General features: G+C 45.7%; 1 protein-coding gene across 2 annotated transcripts in view; it reads left to right on the top strand.

Moving 5' to 3' along the window:
• LOC137333956 (6-phosphofructo-2-kinase/fructose-2,6-bisphosphatase 4-like) overlaps positions 1 to 21,416 on the top strand; it is a 271,232-nt gene that overhangs the window by 23,901 nt on the left and 225,915 nt on the right. The window contains exon 1 of one of the 2 annotated variants that reach the window (XM_067998318.1): positions 18,939 to 19,018. The exons of the other annotated variant lie outside the window; for it this stretch is intronic. The gene's annotated coding sequence lies outside the window, so the exon portion shown is untranslated. Of the gene's footprint in view, positions 1 to 18,938; positions 19,019 to 21,416 lie in introns of those variants that run through there. 2 annotated transcript variants of the gene reach the window in all.

Genomic DNA, 21,416 nt, shown 5'->3' with positions numbered 1-21,416 from the left:
GATGTAGACCATATCGCAATGTCGATTGTGGCCGACATTTGCTCGGTTACAGCAAGTATCCTGATCTTTAGGTTAAATCGATTAACATACCACCAAAAGCAAAAAGTGTTTGTTGAAAATCACAAATTCTTGAGTCTGATTTTTGAAAAAACATTCGTTCTGCATCATTCCGCCAGGAAACTAGTGAGTGAGAGGTTCATCGTGTTCATGTGTCCTGCTTTACCTAACTTTATGTTAATCATCACTTTAAAATAAAAAAAACACCAGATTTAGTAAAATTGAACCATCGCTAGAAATAAACACTTGAAACCAGGGGGAAAAATAAACAATTCAGTTCTAGTCTTTTAAAATTTGTTCTCAGGATGTGGGCGACAATGGCAGGGCCGTGTTTACTGCCTTGAGAAGGTTTCATTAACGTGTTGTTGGGCTGGAGTTGTGTGTGGCCAGACTGGGTCAGAGTGACAGGGCCCTTTCCCTGAAGAACACTAGTGAATTAGGTGAGCTTTTATAACAGTCTGACAGATTTCACGCTTATGGTGCCAGCCCACAAATGACCAGATTTTATGAGCTCACTTTCAATAGTTTGCATGGTGTGATTTGAACTCTCAGCCTCTGGGTTGCTAGTCCAGTACCATAACTACTAGGTGACAGTACTGTCTAATTCTAGTTTGCTAGCTGATCTGTAAAATTGTGTTGGAAAAAGTCTGATTTTTGTTTCCTGAAAGTTTCTGTTCATCTTTCTTGTGTTACGCTATAGGCGGGTGTCAAATAGATGACACTAAAAGGTGATACACTGGCCGTACCCCACTCTGATGGCCTTTTTCTTTTGTACATATAAATATCACATATTTAGATATTTCTAAAATTGGATCCAGACCTGTTGCAGCCTGTTTAAAGCCAGCACTAGCAGAGGTTGTTATGGTAGGATTCATACAAATGGAACACTCGTGTGACGTGCAAGGTTTCTTTGGAACTTGATTGCCAATTGGCTTGTCTCATTTGTTTCTGTATGTTATGTAATCTGTACCAGGCTTAAAATGCATGGTAAATTGTTTGAGGTGGGTATGGCTTTTTGCAAACTGCTATTTAATGGGGCCCACAGCCAAAACTGAGGCCTTGTTTAAAAGTTGTAAACAATTTTACAACACCAAGTTATAGTCCAACAAATTTATTTTAAATTCCACAAGCTTTCGGAGGCTTCCTCCTTCCTCAGGTGAATGGTGTGGAAATGGAATTTTCGAATCCTTCGCATTTGAAAATTCGAAAATTCCATTTCCACACCATTCACCTGAGGAAGGAGGAAGCCTCTGAAAGCTTGTGGAATTTAAAATAAATTTGTTGGACTATAACTTGGTGTTGTAAAATTGTTTACAATTGTCAACCCCAGTCCATCACCGGCATCTCCACATCTTGTTTAAAAGTGTAATTTAACACCAAATGCTAGTCATTCTGCATGGGTGATGCTAAAATAGCAGCTGAGGGAGCTTTTAAATGTCAGGCCATGTCCTTTCACAAACCCGTGGTATAATCAGGGTTGCATGAAGCTGGCGGTGACATTCCATTACTTTGTAGCAATTTATTTTTCATGCTTTTAAAAACATTTTTGCTGATTTTTTTTTTGCTTATCAAGCTGAGGGATGGTAATGCTGGGAATGGATCACTTTCCAATTCATGCACCCAGTGTCAGCATCAAGCATCATCGGGTATAATACAGATTTAAGATGTAGAGTAAAGCTCCCCTCACATCTATCTCAACAATATTCCTTAACCTCAACTTGAGAAGAGCATTTCCACTTTCCACAACAGCCATCTTTTGTAGTGTCTCCTTCCCATCCCCTCTCCTAAGAGTATTGCCCCATACTGGGGGTTAGTTCCATGTTTATTCACAGCCTTCCAGTACCTCAGCTAAGTGGCGAACCTTCATATGTGAGCCAAAATAGTGTTGGCAGGCTATTTGAGTGTGAGGCCGTCATTACTGAGCCTGAGCCTGAGCCTGATCCTGATCTCACCTAAAGTCCACGCACATGCTCTTTTCAGCAGGAGTCACTGGAAAGGAATCCTGGATCAGGAACCCTGCTGATTTTACTTTTTCTTCCACCCAGGCTTAAGAATACTGGTGCACATTGTAGCATTCCAACTACCACCCAGCTGAGATCAGTGAACTCAAACTCATACCTAGGTATTGAACCTGGGACCTTCCTGGTCTGTATGGCTGAGTGCCACAACATTCATTGAGCCATCGGGGCAGCTATTAAATAGTGATGGGTTATTTTCATTGGCCGATGAGACAGCAATGAAAGGGCACAAAGTTAAGAAAATCACAAAGAGAATTAAAGGGGAGCAGGAGAGTGGGATTTGGCGAGATGGTTTGTGTGGAGAAAAACTGGTGCTGAGTTGATGGGTTGAATGGCTGTTTCTGTGCTGTAACCATTTGCTATTCTATTCAGGTTTTACAATTTTGTTCTATGATTCTATGTTCTTTGCTTTCTGAGTGAAATTCCCTTTTTATTATATATTAAAAATGTGAGTGGTCTCAAGATTCCAAAGGTACTGTACCAGCCTCTGGTGTTACAAATATAACGTTACTCGACAAATTAAAAACAATGGTTTGCCACTCTAACGTTACGTGACAGCCCCAAATTGATCTCTGAACAATCCTCCTATATCCCATTACTTAAAAAAAAAATGCAGAATTGTGGTTTCCCAGAAGTCGTTAAACTGAGCAGAGTCCAGCTAATCAGCATCTGCGATGTGAATTCAGTTTCCGTTCATTTAAAGCAAATCTGAAAGAACCAAAAGTGAATATGCTTCTGCCAAATTACAAGTGGGAATCATTTGAAAACGTCTGTGGAAGAGCAGTAATGGTAAACCGAAGAGCAGTAATGGTAAACCAAAGACTTTGCGTTGAAAAGGAAACTGGAACACATGCCGGTGCAAAATGAAAACTGAGGAGTGGCGGAACCTATTCGTAGCTGTGAGATGGATGCTGCAAGGAAAAAGAAGTGGAATGGGATAGCAATTAATTTTGCTCAGTACAAAATGGAAAATGAGAATGAAATTCACATAATTGTCTTTTGAGAACATGAATGCGGGTGTGTTATGCTCAACATTGGACTTTTTCAATTAAGAATGCTTTACAAACAAAGAGCATGTGTTTGTATAATGCCTCTGGATGTCCCAAAACACTTCACAGCCAACAAATTACTATTGAATTGTAATAGTCATAGAATGGTTACAGCACGGAAGGAGGCCTTTTGGCCCATCGAGCCCATGCCAGCTCTTTGTAAGAGCAATCCAGTTAGTCCCATTCCCCCACTCTTTCCCCATAGCCCTGCAAATTTTTTCCCTTCAAGTATTAATCCAATTCCTTTTTGAAAGCCACGATTGAACCTGCTTCCACCACCCTTTCAGGCAGTGCATTCCAGATTATAACTACTCGCTGCATTAAAAAAAGCTTTTTCTCATGTCGCCTTTGGTTTACTATTACCTTGTAGGCAAATGCAGCAGCCAATTTACGCATAGCAAGGCCCCACAAACAGCAATGAGACAAATGACCAGTTAAATTGTTTGGGTGGTGTTGGTTGAGGGATAAATGATGGTCAGGATATAGGTAGAACCATAGGATTTTTTTTTGTTGCCTGAACAGGATCTTGATTTAATGTTTCATCTGAAAGTTGGCACATCCGACAATGCAGTACTCTCTCCCTCTCTCCTGAGTGGTGTTTCAATCCACACTCTTCTGACTCAAAGGCAACAGTGCTACTCATGAGCGAAGCTGACACTTGATGGTTGTAGTCTGCTGCTTGTAATAATTAACCATAATGCTTTTTGTGTTTAAAACATCAGTGATGTTTTTATTTTCATAAAGTGAAATGGAGTTTTAAAACATTTTTAAGGAGTTAAACAAAGTTTGAATTACTTGTTTCATTTACTTAAAAGAACAGTGATGTGTTCCCTCAATTTCATTAGAAGCAGTGTTCTTTTGATGTGAGAGAACATGCCAGGTCCATTGGGTAATTTGGGGAAGAACAACAGTGAAAGGAGTCATACCTTAAACAGTCAAATTCATAACAGAGCTGGGGGCGGGGGGAACACAAACTGAGGGTTGCAAATATATTTTTTAAATTATTCGTTCATGGGATGTGGGCGTCGCTGGCAAGGCTAGCATTTATTGCCCATCCCTAATTGCCCTTGAGAAGGTGGTGGTGAAGGTGGGTTTTATACATAGGAGCATTGAAAGTAAAAGCAAGGAAATGATGTTGAATTTGTACAAGATGTTAGTTAGGCCACAACTGGAATATGGCATACATCCCATTGCAGGAAGGATACGAGAACCATGGAAAGGGTCAAGGGTGGTTCCAAGAACTCCAGGGAACCTTGGATGTCAGGGGATATACGAGAATGGATTAGGAAAAAAAGGAGGGCTTTTGGCAGATACAAAAGGCTAAAGACGGAGGAAGCCCTAGAGGAGTACAAAAAGTGCAGGGGGATACTTAAAAAAGAAATGAGGAGATCAAGGAGGGGCCATGAAATAACACTGGCGAGCAAAATAAAGGAAAATCCTAAGATGTTTTATAAGTATATTAAGGGTAAGAGGATGACTAGGGAAAAAATAGGGCCCATTAGGGACAAAAATGGCAATTTGTGTGTGGAGCCGGCAGATGTAGGAGGGGTTCTAAATGAATTTTTTGCATCTGGAGAAGGACGATGTAGACATAGAAATACGGCAGGGGGACTGTGATATACTCGAACATATTAACATCGAGCGGGAGGAGGTATTGGCGGTTTTAGCAGGCCTAAAAATGGATAAATCCCCAGGCCCGGACGAAATGTATCCCAGGCTACTGTGTGAGGCAAAGGAGGAGATTGCGGGGGCTCTGACACATATATTCAGAACCTCTCTGGCCACAGGGGATGTGCCAGAGGACTGGAGAACCGCTAATGTAATACCATTATGCAAGAAGGGGAGTAGGGAAAAACCGGGGAACTACAGGCCAGTGAGCCTAACATCAGTGGTGGAAAATTATTGGAAAAAATTCTGAAGGACAAAATTAGTCTCCACTTGGAGAAGCAAGGATTAATCAGGGATAGTCAACATGGCTTTGTCAAGGGAAGATCATGTCTGACTAATTTGATTGAATTTTTTGAGGGGGTGACTAGGCGTGTGGATGAGGGTAACGCAGTGGATGTGGTATGCATGGATTTCAGTAAGGCCTTCGATAAAGTCCCCCACAGGAGACTGGTCAAGAAGGTACGAGCCCTTGGAATCCAGGGTGCCTTGGCACTTTGGATACAAAACTGGCTTAGTGGCAGAAGGCAGAGGGTGATGGTCGAAGGTTGTTTTTGTGACTGGAAGCCTGTGGCCAGTGGGGTACCACAGGGATCGGTGCTGGGTCCCTTGCTGTTTGTGGTCTACATTAATGACTTGGATATGAATGTAAAAGGTATGATCAGTAAGTTCGCTGATGATACAAAAATTGGTAGGGTGGTAAATAGCGAGGAGGATAGCCTCAGTCTGCAGGACGATATAGATGGGTTGGTCAGATGGGCGGAACAGTGGCAAATGGAATTTAACCCGGAAAAGTGCGAGGTGATGCACTTTGGAGGGACTAACAAGGCAAGGGAATACACAATGAATGGGAGGACCCTAGGCAAGACAGAGGGTCAGAGGGATCTTGGTGTGCAAGTTCACAGATCCCTGAAGGCGGCGGAACAGGTAGATAAGGTGGTAAAGAAGGCATATGGGATACTTGCCTTTATTAGCCGAGGCATAGAATATAAGAGCAAGGAGGTTATGATGGAGCTGTATAAAACACTGGTTAGGCCACAGCTGGAGTACTGTGTGCAGTTCTGGTCGCCACACTACAGGAAGGATGTGATCGCTTTGGAGAGGGTGCAGAGGAGATTCACCAGGATGTTACCATGGCTGGAGCACTTCAGCTATGAAGAGAGACTGGGAAGATTGGGTTTGTTTTCCTTGGAGCAGAGGAGGCTGAGGGGGGACATGATTGAGGTGTACAAAATTATGAGGGGCACAGATAGGATGGATACGAAGGAGCTTTTTCCCTTCGTTGAGGGTTCTATAACAAGGGGACATAGATTCAAGGTAAAAGGCGGGAGGTTTAGAGGGGATTTGAGAAAGAACTTTTTCACCCAGAGGGTGGTTGGAGTCTGGAACTCACTGCCTGAAAGGGTTGTGGAGGCAGGAACCCTCACAACATTCAAGAAGCATTTGGATGAGCACTTGAAATGCCATAGCATACAAGGCTACGGACCAAATGCTGGAATATGGGATTAGAGTAGACAGGGCTGATGGCCGGCACGGACACGATGGGCCGAAGGGCCTCTATCCGTGCTGTATAACTCTATGACTCTATGTCCATGTCGCCCAGTTTATACCACGAAGCGAGTCCCAATTGCCTGCACTTGGCCCATATCCCTCTATACCCATCTTACCCATGTAACTGTCCAAATGCTTTTTAAAAGACAAAATTATACCCGCCTCGACTACTGCCTCTGGCAGCTCATTCCAGACACTCACCACCTTTGAGTGAAAAAATTGCCCCTCTGGACCCTTTTGTATCTCTCCCCTCTCACCTTAAATCTATGCCCCCTCGTTATAGACTCCCCTACCCTTGGGAAAAGATTTTGACTATCTACCTTATCTATGCCCCTCATTATTTTATAGACTTCTATAAGATCACCCCGAAACCTCCTACTCTCCAGGGAAAAAAGTCCCAGTCTATCCAACCTCTCCCTATAAGTCAAACCATCAAGTCCCGGTAGCATCCTAGTAAATCTTTTCTGCACTCTTTCTAGTTTAACAGTATCCTTTCTATAATGGTATCCTTTCTGTATTCCAAGTGTGGCCTTACTAATGTCTTATACAATTTCAACAAGACATCCCAACTCCTGTATTCAATGTTCTGACCAATGAAACCAAGCATGCCGAATGCCGCCTTCACCACCCTATCCACCTGTGACTCCACTTTCAAGGAGCTATGAACCTGTACTCCTAGATCTCTTTGTTCTATAACTCTCCCCAACGCCCTACCATTAACGGAGTAGGTCCTGGCCCGATTTGATCTACCAAAATGCATCACCTCGCATTTATCTAAATTAAACTCCATCTGCCATTCATCGGCCCACTGGCCCAATTTATCAAGATCCCGTTGCAATCCTAGATAACCTTCTTCACTGTCCACAATGCCACCAATCTTGGTGTCATCTGCAACCTTACTAACCATGCCTCCTAAATTCTCATCCAAATCATTAATATAAATAACAAATAACAGCGGACCCAGCACCGACCCCTGAGGCACACCGCTGGTCACAGGCCTCCAGTTTGAAAAACAACCCTCTACAACCACCCTCTGTCTTCTGTCGTCAATCCAATTTTGTATCCAATTGGCTACCTCACCTTGGATCCTGTGAGATTTAACCTTATGTAACAACCTACCATGCGGTACCTTGTCAAAGGCTTTGCTAAAGTCCATGTAGACCACGTCTACTGCACAGCCCTCATCTATCTTCTTGGTTACCCCTTCAAAAAACTCAATCAAATTCGTGAGACATGATTTTCCTCTCACAAAACCATGCTGACTGTTCCCAATCAGTCCCTGCCTCTCCAAATGCCTGTAGATCCTGTCTCTCAGAATACCCTCTAACAACTTACCCACGACAGATGTTCGGCTCACCGGTCTGTAGTTCCCAGGCTTTTCCCTGCCGCCCTTCTTAAACAAAGGCACAACATTTGCCACCCTCCAATCTTCAGGCACCTCACCTGTAGCTGTCGATGATTGAAATATCTCTGCTAGGGGACCCGCAATTTCCTCCCTAACCTCCCATAACGTCCTGGGATACATTTCATCAGGTCCCGGAGATTTATCTACCTTGATGCGCGTTAAGACTTCCAGCACCTCCCTCTCTGTAATATGTACACTCCTCAAGACATCACTATTTATTTCCCCAAGTTCCCTAACATCCATGCCTTTCTCAACCGTAAATACCGATGTGAAATATTCATTTAGGATCTCACCCATCTCTTGTGGTTCTGCACATTGATGACCTTGTTGATCCTTAAGAGGCCCTACTCTCTCCCTAGTTACTCTTTTGCCCTTTATGTATTTGTAGAAGCTCTTTGGATTCTCCTTTGCCTTATCTGCCAAAGCAATCTCATGGTCCCTTTTTGCCCTCCTGATTTCTCTCTTAACTCTACTCCGGCAATCTCTATACTCTTCAATGGATCCACTTGATCCCAGCTGCCTATGCATGTCATATGCCGCCTCCTTTTAGACGAGGGCCTCAATCTCCCGAGTCATCCAAGGTTCCCTACTTCTACCAGCCTTGCCCTTCACTTTATAAGGAATGTGCTTACCCTGAACCCTGGTTAACACACTTTTGAAAGCCTCCCACTTACCAGATGTCCCTTTGCCTGCCAACAGACTCTCCCAATCAACTTCTGAAAGTTCCTGTCTAATACCATCAAAATTGGCCTTTCCCCAATTTAGAATTTTAACTTTTGGGCCAGACCTATCATTCTCCATAGCTATCTTAAAACTAATGGATCCCAAAGTGATCCCTCACTAACACTTCTGTCACCTGCCCTTCCTTATTTCCCAAGAGGAGGTCAAGTTTTGCCCCCTCTCTAGTCGGGCCATCCACATACTGAATGAGAAATTCCTCCTGAATACACTCAACAAATTTCTCTCCATCCAAGCCCCTCATGCTATGGCTGTCCCAGTCAATGTTGGGAAAGTTAAAGTCCCCTACTATTACCACCCTATTTTTCTTGCAGCTGTCTGTAATCTCCTTACATATTTGCTCCTCAATTTCCCGTTGACTATTTGGGGGTCTGTAGGACAATCCTATCAAAGTGATCTCTCCCTTCTTATTTTTCAGTTCTACCCATATAGACTCAGTGGGCGAACCCTCGGATATATCCCCTCTCACTACTGCCGTGATGTTCTCCCTAATCAAGAACGCAACTCCCCACTCCTCTCTTACCTCCTGCTCTATCTTTCCTATAGCATTTGTACCCTGGAACATTGAGCTGCCAGTCCTGCCCCTCCCTTAACCATGTTTCAGTAATAGATATAACATCCCAGTCCCATGTACCCATCCATGCCCTGAGTTCATCTGCCTTGCCCATCAGACTTCTTGCATTGAAATAAATGCAGTTTAATCTAGACTTCCCTTGGTCTTTGCCCTGCTTTCTCAGACCATCTGTCCGGTCATGTTTTGTACACTCTCCCTTACTGCCTTTTGTTTCCGTCACCACTTTACTTCCCACTGACTTCCTGCATCGGTTCCCATCCCCCTGCCACATTAGTTTAAACCCTCCCCAACAGCACTAGCAAACACTCCCCCGAGGACATTGGTTCCCGTCCTGCCCAGATGCAGACCGTCCAATTTGTACTGGTCCCACCTCCCCCAGAACCGGTTCCAATGGCCCAGGAATTTGAATCCCTCCCTCTTGCACCATCTCTCAAGCCACGTATTCATCCTAGCTATCCTGTCATTCCTACTCTGACTAGCCCGTGGCACTGGTAGCAATCCTGAGATTACTACCTTTGAGGTCCTACTTTTTAGTTTAACTCCTAACTCCCTAAATTCAGCTTGTCGGACCTCATCCCGTTTTATACCTATATCGTTGGTGCCTATATGCACCACGACAACTGGCTGTTCACCCTCCCCCTCCAGAATGTCCTGCAGCCGCTCCGAGACATCCCTGACCCTTGCACCAGGGAGGCAACATACCATCCTGGAGTCTCGGTTGCGTCCGCAGAAACGCCTGTCGATTCCCCTTACAATCGAGTCCCCTATCACTATAGCTCTGCCACTCTTTTTCCTGCCCTTCTGTGCAGCAGAGCCAGCCACGGTGCCATGAACCTGGCCGCTGTCACTTTCCCCTGGTGAGCCAGGGTACTCTGGGATGCAGATTTTTTTTTTTATTCGTTTACGGGATGTGGGCGTCGCTGGCGAGGCCAGCATTTATTGCCCATCCCTAATTGCCCTTGAGAAGGTGGTGGTGAGCCGCCGCCTTGAACCGCTGCAGTCCGTGTGGTGACGGTTCTCCCACAGTGCTGTTAGGAAGGGAGTTCCAGGATTTTGACCCAGCGACAATGAAGGAACGGCGATATATTTCCAAGTCGGGATGGTGTGTGACTTGGAGGGGAACGTGCAGGTGGTGTTGTTCCCATGTACCTGCTGCTCTTGTCCTTCGAGGTGGTAGAGGTCGCGGGTTTGGGAGGTGCTGTCGAAGAAGCCTTGGCGAGTTGCTGCAGTGCATCCTGTGGATGGTACACACTGCAGCCACAGTGCGCCGGTGGTGAAGGGAGTGAATGTTTAGGGTGGTGGATGGGGTGCCAATCAAGCGGGCTGCTTTGTCCTGGATGGTGTCGAGCTTCTTGAGTGTTGTTGGAGCTGCACTCATCCAGGCAAGTGGAGAGTATTCCATCACCCTCCTGACTTGTGCCTTGTAGATGGTGGAAAGGCTTTGGGGAGTCAGGAGGTGAGCCACTCGCCACCGAATACCCAGCCTCTGACCTGCTCTCATAGCCATAGTATTTCTATGGCTGGTCCAGTTAAGTTTTTGGTCAATGGTGACCCCCAGGAAGTTGATGGTGGGGGATTCGGCGATGGTAATGCCGTTGAATGTCAAGGGGAGGTGGTTAGACTCTCTCTTGTTGGAGATGGTCATTGCCTGGCACTTATCTGGCGCGAATGTTACTTGCCACTTATCAGCCCAAGCCTGGATGTTGTCCAGGTCTTGCTGCCTGCGGGCTCGGACTGCTTCATTATTTGAGGGGTTGCGAATGGAACTGAACACTGAGCAGTCATCAGCGAACATCCCCATTTCTGACCTTATGATGGAGGGAAGGTCATTGACGAAGCAGCTGAAGATGGTTGGGCCTCGGACACTGCCCTGAGGAACTCCTGCAGCAATGTCTTGGGGCTGAGATGATTGGCCTCCAACAACCACTACCATCTTCCTTTGTGCTAGGTATGACTCCAGCCACTGAGAGTTTTCCCCCTGATTCCCATTGACTTCAATTTTACGAGGTGCCACACTCGGTCAAATGCTGCCTTGATGTCAAGGGCAGTCACTCTCACCTCACCTCTGGAATTCAGCTCTTTTGTCCATGTTTGGACCAAGGCTGTAATGAGGTCTGGAGCCGAGTGGTCCTGGTGGAACCCAAACTGAGCATCGGTGAGCAGGTTATTGGTGAGTAAGTGCTGCTTGATAGCACTGTCGACGACACCTTCCATCACTTTGCTGATGATTGAGAGTAGACTGATGGGGCGGTATTTGGCCGGATTGGATTTGTCCAGCTTTTTGTGGACAGGACGTACCTGGGCAATTTTCCACATTGTTGGGTAGATGCCAGTGTTGTAGCTGTACTGGAACAGCTTGGCTCGAGGCGCAGCGAGTTCTGGAGCACAAGCCTTCAGCACTACAGCCGGGATGTTGTCGGGGCCCATAGCCTTTGCTGTATCCAGTGCACTCAGCCATTTCTTGATATCACGTGGAGTGAATCGAATTGGCTGAAGACTGGCTTCTGTGATGGTGGGGATATCGGGAGGAGGCCGAGATGGATCATCCACTCCACACTTCTGGCTGAAGATGGTTGCAAACGCTTCAGCCTTGTCTTTTGCACTCACGTGCTGGACTCCGCCATCATTGCGGATGGGGATGTTTGCAGAGCCTCCTCCTCCCGTTAGTTGTTTAATTGTCCACCACCATTCACGACTGGATGTGGCAGGACTGCAGAGCTTTGATATGATCCGTTGGTTGTGGAATCGCTTAGCTCTGTCTATAGCATGTTGCTTCCGCAGTTTAGCATGCATGTTGTCCTGAGTTGTAGCTTCACCAGGTTGGCACCTCATTTTTAGGTACGCCTGGTGCTGCTCCTGGCATGGTCTTCTGCACTCCTCATTGAACCAGGGTTTTTTTTTTATTTTTTTTTATTCGTTCACGGGATGTGGGCGTCGCTGGCAAGGCCGGCATTTATTGCCCATCCCTAATTGCCCTCGAGAAGGTGGTGGTGAGCCGCCTTCTTGAACCGCTGCAGTCCGTGTGGTGACGGTTCTCCCACAGTGCTGTTAGGAAGGGAGTTCCAGGATTTTGACCCAGCGACAATGAAGGAACGGCGATATATTTCCAAGTCGGGATGGTGTGTGACTTGGAGGGGAACGTGCAGGTGGTGTTGTTCCCATGCGCCTGCTGCCCTTGTCCTTCTAGGTGGTAGAGGTCGCGGGTTTGGGAGGTGCTGTCGAAGAGCCTTGGCGAGTTGCTGCAGTGCATCCTGTGGATGGTGCACACTGCAGCCACAGTGTGCCGGTGGTGAAGGGAGTGAATGTTTAGGGTGGTGGATGGGGTGCCAATCAAGCGGGCTGCTTTATCTTGGATGGTGTCGAGCTTCTTGAGTGTTGTTGGAGCTGCACTCATCCAGGCAAGTGGAGAGTATTCCATCACACTCCTGACTTGTGCCTTGTAGATGGTGGAAAGGCTTTGGGGAGTCAGGAGGTGAGTCACTCGCCGCAGAATACCCAGCCTCTGACCTGCTCTCGTAGCCACAGTATTTATATGGCTGGTCCAGTTAAGTTTCTGGTCAATGGTGACCCCCAGGATGTTGATGGTGGGGGATTCGGCGATGGTAATGCCGTTGAATGTCAAGGGGAGGTGGTTAGACTCTCTCTTGTTGGAGATGGTCATTGCCTGGCACTTATCTGGCGCGAATGTTACTTGCCACTTATGAGCCCAAGCCTGGATGTTGTCCAGGTCTTGCTGCATGCAGGCTCAGACTGCTTCATTATCTGAGGGGTTGCGAATGGAACTGAACACTGTGCAGTCACAGCGAACATCCCCATTTCTGACCTTATGATGGAGGGAAGGTCATTGATGAAGCAGCTGAAGATGGTTGGGCCTAGGACACTGCCCTGAGGAACTCCTGCAGCAATGTCTTGGGGCTGAGATGATTGGCCTCCAACAACCACTACCATCTTCCTTTGTGCTGGGTATGACTCCAGCCACTGGAGAGTTTTCCCCCTGATTCCCATTGACTTCAATTTTACTAGGGCTGCTTGGTGCCACACTCGGTCAAATGCTGCCTTGATGTCAAAGGCAGTCACTCTCACTTCACCTCTGGAATTCAGCTCTTTTGTCCATGTTTGGACCAAGGCTGTAATGAGGTCTGGAGCCGAGTGGTCCTGGCGGAACCCAAACTGAGCATCGGTGAGCAGGTTATTGGTGAGTAAGTGCCGCTTGATAGCACTGTCGACGACACCTTCCATCACTTTGCTGATGATTGAGAGTAGACTGATGGGGCGGTAATTGGCCGGATTGGATTTGTCCTGCTTTTTGTGGACAGGACATACCTGGGCAATTTTCCACATTGTCGGGTAGATGCCAGTGTTGTAGCTGTACTGGAACAGCTTGGCTAGAGGCGCAGCTAGTTCTGGAGCACAAGTCTTCAGCACTACAGCTGGGATGTTGTCGGGGCCCATAGCCTTTGCTGTATCCAGTGCACTCAGCCGTTTCTTGATATCACGTGGAGTGAATTGAATTGGCCGAAGACTGGCTTCCGTGATGGTGGGGATATCGGGAGGAGGCTGAGATGGATTATCCACTCGGCACTTCTGGCTGAAGATGGTTGCAAACGCTTCAGCCTTGTCTTTTGCACTCACGTGCTGGACTCCGCCATCATTGAGAATGGGGATGTTTGCAGAGCCTCCTCCTCCCGTTAGTTGTTTAATTGTCCACCACCATTCACGACTGGATGTGGCAGGACTGCAGAGCTTTGATCTGATCCGTTGGTTGTGGAATCGCTTAGCTCTGTCTATAGCATGTTGCTTCCGCTGTTTAGCATGCATGTAGTCCTGAGTTGTCGCTTCACCAGCTGCTCCTGGCATGCTCTTCTACACTCTTCATTGAACCAGGGTTGATCCCCTGGCTTGTTGGTAATGGTAGAGTGAGGAATATGCCGGGCCATGAGGTTACAGATTGTGCTGGAATACAATTCTGCTGCTGCTGATGGCCCACAGCGCCTCATGGATGCCCAGTTTTGAGCTGCTAGATCTGTTCTGAATCTATCCCATTTAGCACGGCGGTAGTGCCACACAACACGTTGGATGGTGTCCTCAGTGCGAAGACGGGACTTCATCTCCACGAGGACTGTGCGGTGGTCACTCCTACCAATACTGTCATGGACAGATGCATTTGCGACAGGTGGATTGGTGAGGACGAGGTCAAGTAAGTTTTTCCCTCGTGTTGGTTCGCTCACCACCTGCTGCAGGCCCAGTCTGGCAGCTGTGTCCTTCAGGACTCGGCCAGCTCGGTCAGTAGTGGTGCTACCGAGCCACTCTTGGTGATGGACATTGAAGTCCCCCACCCAGAGTACATTTTGTGCCCTTGCTACCCTCAGTGCTTCCTCCAAGTGGTGCTCAACATGGAGGAGGACTGATTCATCAGCTGAGGGAGGACGGTAGGTGGTAATCAGCAGGAGGTTTCCTTGCCCATGTTTGCCCTGATGCCATGAGATTTCATGGGGTCCAGAGTCAATGTTGAGGACTCCCAGGGCCACTCCCTCCTGACTGTATATCACTGTACCGCCACCTCTGGGACAGGACATACCCAGGGATGGTGATGGAAGAGTCTGGGACGTTGGCTGAAAGGTATGATTCTGTGAGTATGGCTGTGTCAGGCTGTTGCTTGACTCTGTGGGACAGCCCTCCCAATTTTGGCACAGGTCCCCAGATGTTAGTGAGGAGGACCTTGCAGGGTCGACTGGGCTTGGTTTGCCGTTGTCGTGTCCGGTGCCTAGTGGTCCGATGCCGGGTGGTCCGTCCGGTTTTATTCTTATTATGACTTTTCGTAGCGAGATTTTACAACTGAGTGGCTTGCTCGGCCATTTCAGAGGGCAATTAAGAATCAACCACATTGCTGTGTGTCTGGAGTCACATGTAGGCCAGACCGGGTAAGGATGACAGGTTTCCTTCCCTAAAGGACATTAGTGAACCAGATGGGTTTTTACGACAATCCGGTAGTTTCATGGCCATACTGATACTAGTATTTTAATTCCAGATTTTTATTTAATTAATTGAATTTTTAAATTAATTAATTGAATTTAAATTCGCCAGCTGCCGTGGCGGGATTTGAACTCATGACTCTGGATTTCAGTCCAGGCCTCTGGATTACTAGTCCAGTAACATAACCACTATGCTACCGTCCCCATTCATTATCAGGCCCTGGGGATTTATTGGCTTTCACTCCCATTAATTTCTCCAGCACTTTTTTAAATAATTCTAATTTCCTTTAATTCCTCCTTCTCACTAGTCCCTTGGTTCCCTGGCATTTCTGGGAAGTTATTTGTGTCCTCTTCCATGAAGACAGAACCAAAGTATTTGTTTAATTGCTCTGCCATTTCCTTGTTTCCCGTTATAAATTCTCCTGTTTCTGATGGTCTGAGAAAGCAGGGCGATCACCAAGGGAAGTCTAGATTAAACTGCATTTATTTCAATGCAAGAAGTCTGATGGGCAAGGCAGATGAACTCAGGGCATGGATGGGCACATGGGACTGGGATGTTATAGCTATTACTGAAACATGGCTAAGGGAGGGGCAGGACTGGCAGCTCAATGTTCCAGGGTACAGATGCTATAGGAAAGATAGAGCAGGAGGTAAGAGAGGAGGGGGAGTTGCGTTCTTGATTAGGGAGAACATCACGGCAGTAGTGAGAGAGGATATATCCGAGGGTTCGCCCACGGAGTCTATATGGGTAGAACTGAAAAATAAGAAGGGAGAGATCACTTTGATAGGATTGTACTACAGACCCCCAAATAGTCAACGGGAAATTGAGGAGCAAATATGTAAGGAGATTACAGACAGCTGCAAGAAAAATAGGGTGGTAATAGTAGGGGACTTTAACTTTCCCAACATTGACTGGGACAGCCATAGCATTAGGGGCTTGGATGGAGAGAAATGTGTTGTGTATTCAGGAGGAATTTCTCATTCAGTATGTGGATGGCCCGACTAGAGAGGGGGCAAAACTTGACCTCCTCTTGGGAAATAAGGAAGGGCAGGTGACAGAAGTGTTAGTGAGGGATCACTTTGGGACCAGTGATCATAATTCCATTAGTTTTAGGATAGCTATGGAGAATGATCGGTCTGGCCCAGAAGTTAAAATTCTAAATTGGGGAAAGGCCAATTTTGATGGTATTAGACAGGAACTTTCAGAAGTTGATTGGGAGAGTCTGTTGGCAGGCAAAGGGACGTCTGGTAAGTGGGAGGCCTTCAAAAGTGTGTTAACCAGGGTTCAGGGTAAGCACATTCCTTATAAAGTGAAGGGCAAGGCTGGTAGCAGTAGGGAACCTTGAATGACTCGGGAGATTGAGGCCCTAGTCAGAAAGAAGAAGGAGGCATATGACATGCATAGGCAGCTGGGATCAAGTGGATCCCTTGAAGAGTATAGAGATTGCCGGAGTAAAGTTAAGAGAGAAATCAGGAGGGCAAAAAGGGGACATGAGATTGCTTTGGCAGATAAGGCAAAGGAGAATCCAAAGAGCTTCTACAAATACATGAAGGGCAGAAGAGTAACTAGGGAGAGAGTAGGGCCACTTAAGGATCAACAAGGTCATCTATGTGCGGAACGACTCGAGATGGGTGAGATCCTAAATGACTATTTCGCATCGGTATTTACGGTTGAGAAAGGCATGGATGTTAGGGAACTTGGGGAAATAAATAGTGATGTCTTGAGGAGTGTACATATTACAGAGAGGGAGGTGCTGGAAGTCTTAACGCGCATCAAGGTAGATAAATCTCCGGGACCTGATGAAATGTATCCCAGGACGTTATGGGAGGTTAGGGAGGAAATTGCGGGTCCCCTAGCAGAGATATTTCAATCATCGACAGCTACAGGTGAGGTGCCTGAAGATTGGAGGGTAGCAAATGTTGTGCCTTTGTTTAAGAAGGGCGGCAGGGAAAAGCCTGGGAACTGCAGACTGGTGAGCCTGACATCTGTAGTGGGTAAGTTGTTAGAGGGTATTCTGAGAGACAGGATCTACGGGCATTTGGAGAGGCAGGGACTGATTAGGAACAGTCAGCATGGTTTTGTGAGAGGAAAATCATGTCTCACGAATTTGATTGAGTTTTTTGAAGGGGTAACCAAGAAGATAGATGAGGGCTGTGCAGTCGACGTGGTCTACATGGACTTCAGCAAAGCCTTTGACAAGGTACCGCATGGTAGGTTGTTACATAAGGTTAAATCTCACAGGATCCAAGGTGAGGTAGCCAATTGGATACAAAATTGGATTGACGGCAGAAGAATGCCGAGAGAATGAGAATTTAGGAGGCATGGTTAGTAAGTTTGCAGATGACACCAAGATTGGTGGCATTGTGGACAGTGAAGAAGGTTATCTAGGATTGCAACGGGATCTTGATAAATTGGGCCAGTGGGCCGATGAATGGCAGATGGAGTTTAATTTAGATAAATGTGAGGTGATGCATTTTGGTAGATCGAATCGGGCCAGGACCTACACCGTCAATGGTAGGGCGTTGGGGAGAGTTATAGAACAAAGAGATCTAGGAGTACAGGTTCATAGCTCCTTGAAAGTGGAGTCACAGGTAGATAGGGTGGTGAAGAAGGCATTCAGCATGCTTGGTTTCATTGGTCAGAACATTGAATGCAGGAGTTGGGATGTCTTGTTGAAGTTGTACAAGACATTAGTTAGGCCACACTTGGAATACTGTGTACAGTTCTGGTCACCCTATTATAGAAAGGATATTATTAAACTAGAAAGAGTGCAGAAAAGATTTACTCGGATGCTACCGGGACTTGATGGTTTGACTTATAGGGAGAGGTTAGACAGACTGGGACTTTTTTCCCTGGAGAGTAGGAGGTTAAGGGGTGATCTTATAGAAGTCTATAGAATAATGAGGGGCATAGATAAGGTAGATAGTCAAAATCTTTTCCCAAAGGTAGGGGAGTCTATAACGAGGGGGCATAGATTTAAGGTGAGAGGGGAGAGATACAAAAGGGTCCAGAGGGGCAATTTTTTCACTCAAAGGGTGGTGAGTGTCTGGAACGAGCTGCCAGAGGCAGTAGTAAAGGCGGGTACAATTTTGTCTTTTAAAAAGCATTTGGACAGTTACATGGGTAAGATGGGTATAGAGGGATATGGGCCAAGTGCAGGAAATTGGGACTAGCTTAGTGGTATAAACTGGGCGACATGGACATGTTGGGCCGAAGGGCCTGTTTCCATGTTGTGAACTTCTATGATTCTATGACTGTAAGGGACCTGCATTTGTCTTCACTATTCTTTTTCTTTTTACATACTTGTAGAAGCTTTTACAGTCCACTTTTGTGTTCCTTGCAAGTTTACTCTCATAAATATAATATAGTGCCTTATCCTATGTGATAAGGCACTATATTATTGCAAGTCTTTTACTTCAGCTTTTGTACTATCTGTGATTATTTAAGTCACATTTTGACCGTTGCACTATGAATATATTCAGAGCTTATTTAACAGGAACTAGTGAAATCCTTCAACCTCATTCATGGTATGTGCTTTTCCTATGCCTGTGCATATTTACAATTTGGGGAATAATTAAACTTTGTGTTGAGCTGAATGTATGGTGTTCCTATTTGTTCAGGTTAAGTGTTAATCTTGAATTATTATCACCACAATTAACCTTTGAAACTGTTGTACCCCCCTCATTAGTTCATTATTTCTAGTTTATTAATCAATAAATAGACTGGTGCTATTTTTGTAATTTTTCATTCCACCCTGGTAGATGGGTTAATCTGGTGGGGTCTCCAAATTCTGTAATGAGAAGGTAAGTGAGCTCTACATTCTGAAAGTGCCAGCAGGCTAAATTTAAAGTCAAGAATAGCCAAGAGAGATGTAGTGTCGAGCCTGGAATAATCCAGCCTGTCCTCCGTTCGGTGGGACTGGACTCTAATAATGTTGTGCAGCCTCAGTTTACTGAAGCATTAGACCTGTTCTGCTGAACATTACTCTGTAAGTACAAGGTTTGGACTAACAACTATGCTTAATTGCTGGTTCCAGGACTGCCCAAACAATGGAGAAAAATTACCTTTTAATGATTTGCTGATTCTTGGTTTTCAGAAGTATTTGTTTACCAAGTTAGTTGAAAATCAAGCATTGTGTTTCGAAGTTTTGACAGGAACTGCTGTAGATCCCAGGATTTCTTATCTGAAATATCAGCATGAGCTAAGGGGGAGGGAGAGCATTAGAAATGTTTGCAGAGTGGATACGTGTTCTGGTATTTGAGCTGTGATCTTTTGGGAGCTAAATTTAGCTTTAAAAAATAGTTGATGCCAGTTATTGTTTGTGAGCTTAACACAGGCAGCTCTGACTATTCTAATGTTCAGGCATCCTGATTTTGAAGGTTAACCTGTAAAAGCTGACAAAGAAAGAAGAAAGACTGGAATTTATATAATGACTTATTATTTCCCTCAGGAACATCTCAAAGTATTTCAAATACAATATGTCAGCTGTGGCTCAGTGGTAACACTCTTGCCTTTAAGTCAGAAGCTTGTGGGTTCAAGTCCCGCTCCAGAGACTTGAGCACAAAATCTAGGCTGACACTTCAGTGCTGCACCGATGGAGGTATTGTCTTTCGGATGAGACGTTAAACCGAGGCCCCGGTTTAACCTTCTGCCCTTTCGGTTGGACGTAAAAGATCCCATGGCATTATTCGAAGAAGAGCCGGGGAGTTCTCAGTAAAACAGATTAACTGGTCATGTATCTCGTTACTGTTTACGGGACTTTGCTGTGCGCAAATTGGCTGCCGCATTTCCCTACTTTACAACAGTGACTACACTTCAAAAGTACTTCATTAGCTGTAAAGTGCTTTGAAACGTCCTGAGGTCGTGAAAGACACTACATAAATGCAAGTCTTTCTTTTTCCTTTTACAATAAATTACTTTGAAGTGCAATAACTGTTATACAGCCAGATGTGGCAGCTGTTTTCTGCAGTGGTATCAGATCTTTAATATACACTGAACTGCCTCGCAATGACATCTCAATAGTTGAGGGCAGAATGTGGCTAGGACACTGGAAGAACTCCCGACTCTTCCTTTAATGATGTCACGTTATGTCCGCCTGAGCAGTCAGACTTCTTGTCACTGACAATACAGCACTCCCTCAGAACTACCATGAAGTGTTGGCTTAGATGATTTGCTCGGGCCTGTAGTGGAATTTGAACTGTCAACCTGCTGTCTCACAGGCTACCACTGAGCCAAGCTGATACTTGTTAACGTAAGGACTTTTGCCTTTTACCATAAAATGGCCCCCCAAGGTATTTTAAAAATGAAAAATTACTGAAAATATTGAAAACTTTAGTGGGACTTATGAAAAATAAACATTGAAAACCCTAATTATGGGCATTCACAGAAAATGATACTGCCTCTAACAGTATATCAGCTCAAGTGTATTACAGTAGCGTGTGTTCATTGTATTTGGAGACAAAAAACAAAGAATATCGCAGCTTGAATTACAGTTACTAATTGAATGTCAATTAGTGTCTAAAGGTCATGTCGCCACTTTTGCAGCACATTCGACATAGGGCTGGACCATTACTCGATTGCTAATGAGAGGCAGATATTCCATTCAGTGCTTCAATATAAAGAGGCCTGTGCTGGTGCCCGGTGTAAGTACTACTTTTTTCCCTGGAGAGTATGATGTGGAGATGCCGGTGATGGACTGGGGTTGACAATTGTAAACAATTTTACAACACCAAGTTATAGTCCAGCAATTTTATTTTAAATTCACAAGCTTTCGGAGACTTCCTCCTTCCTCAGGTAAATGTTCAGGATCTCCTTGAAGCCTACGCATTTATACATATAGAACAATACATGGTGTTTACAGACTGCCCCTGCAACTGCCCGTTGCCAAGGCAATCACCGTGTTCAGACAGAGAGGTGTCACCTGCAGAACCCCCGAATACACATTCAACAAAAAAACAAACAGGGAAAAAAAAACAGAGAAAAAAAACAGAGAGAGGCAGAAACATCCGGAAGGCAGAGAGAGCCAGCAAATGACCCATTATATTAAAAACAGATAACATTTGTTCGCTGGTGGGGTAACGTGTAGCGTGACATGAACCCAAGATCCCGGTTGAGGCCGTCCTCATGGGTGCGGAACTTGGCTATCAATTTCTGCTCGACGATTTTGCGTTGTCGTGTGTCTCGAAGGCCGCCTTGGAGTACGCTTACCCGAAGGTCGGTGGATGAATGTCCATGACTGCTGAAGTGTTCCCCGACTGGGAGGGAACCCTCCTGTTTGGCGATTGTTGCGCGGTGTCCGTTCATCCGTTGTCGCAGCGTCTGCATGGTCTCGCCAATGTACCATGCTCTGGGGCATCCTTTCCTGCAACGTATGAGGTAGACAACGT

Source organism: Heptranchias perlo, chromosome 17 (genome assembly GCF_035084215.1).
Source record: "Heptranchias perlo isolate sHepPer1 chromosome 17, sHepPer1.hap1, whole genome shotgun sequence".
Classification (NCBI taxonomy): domain Eukaryota; kingdom Metazoa; phylum Chordata; class Chondrichthyes; order Hexanchiformes; family Hexanchidae; genus Heptranchias; species Heptranchias perlo.
This window is presented reverse-complemented; position numbering and strand designations above follow the sequence as displayed.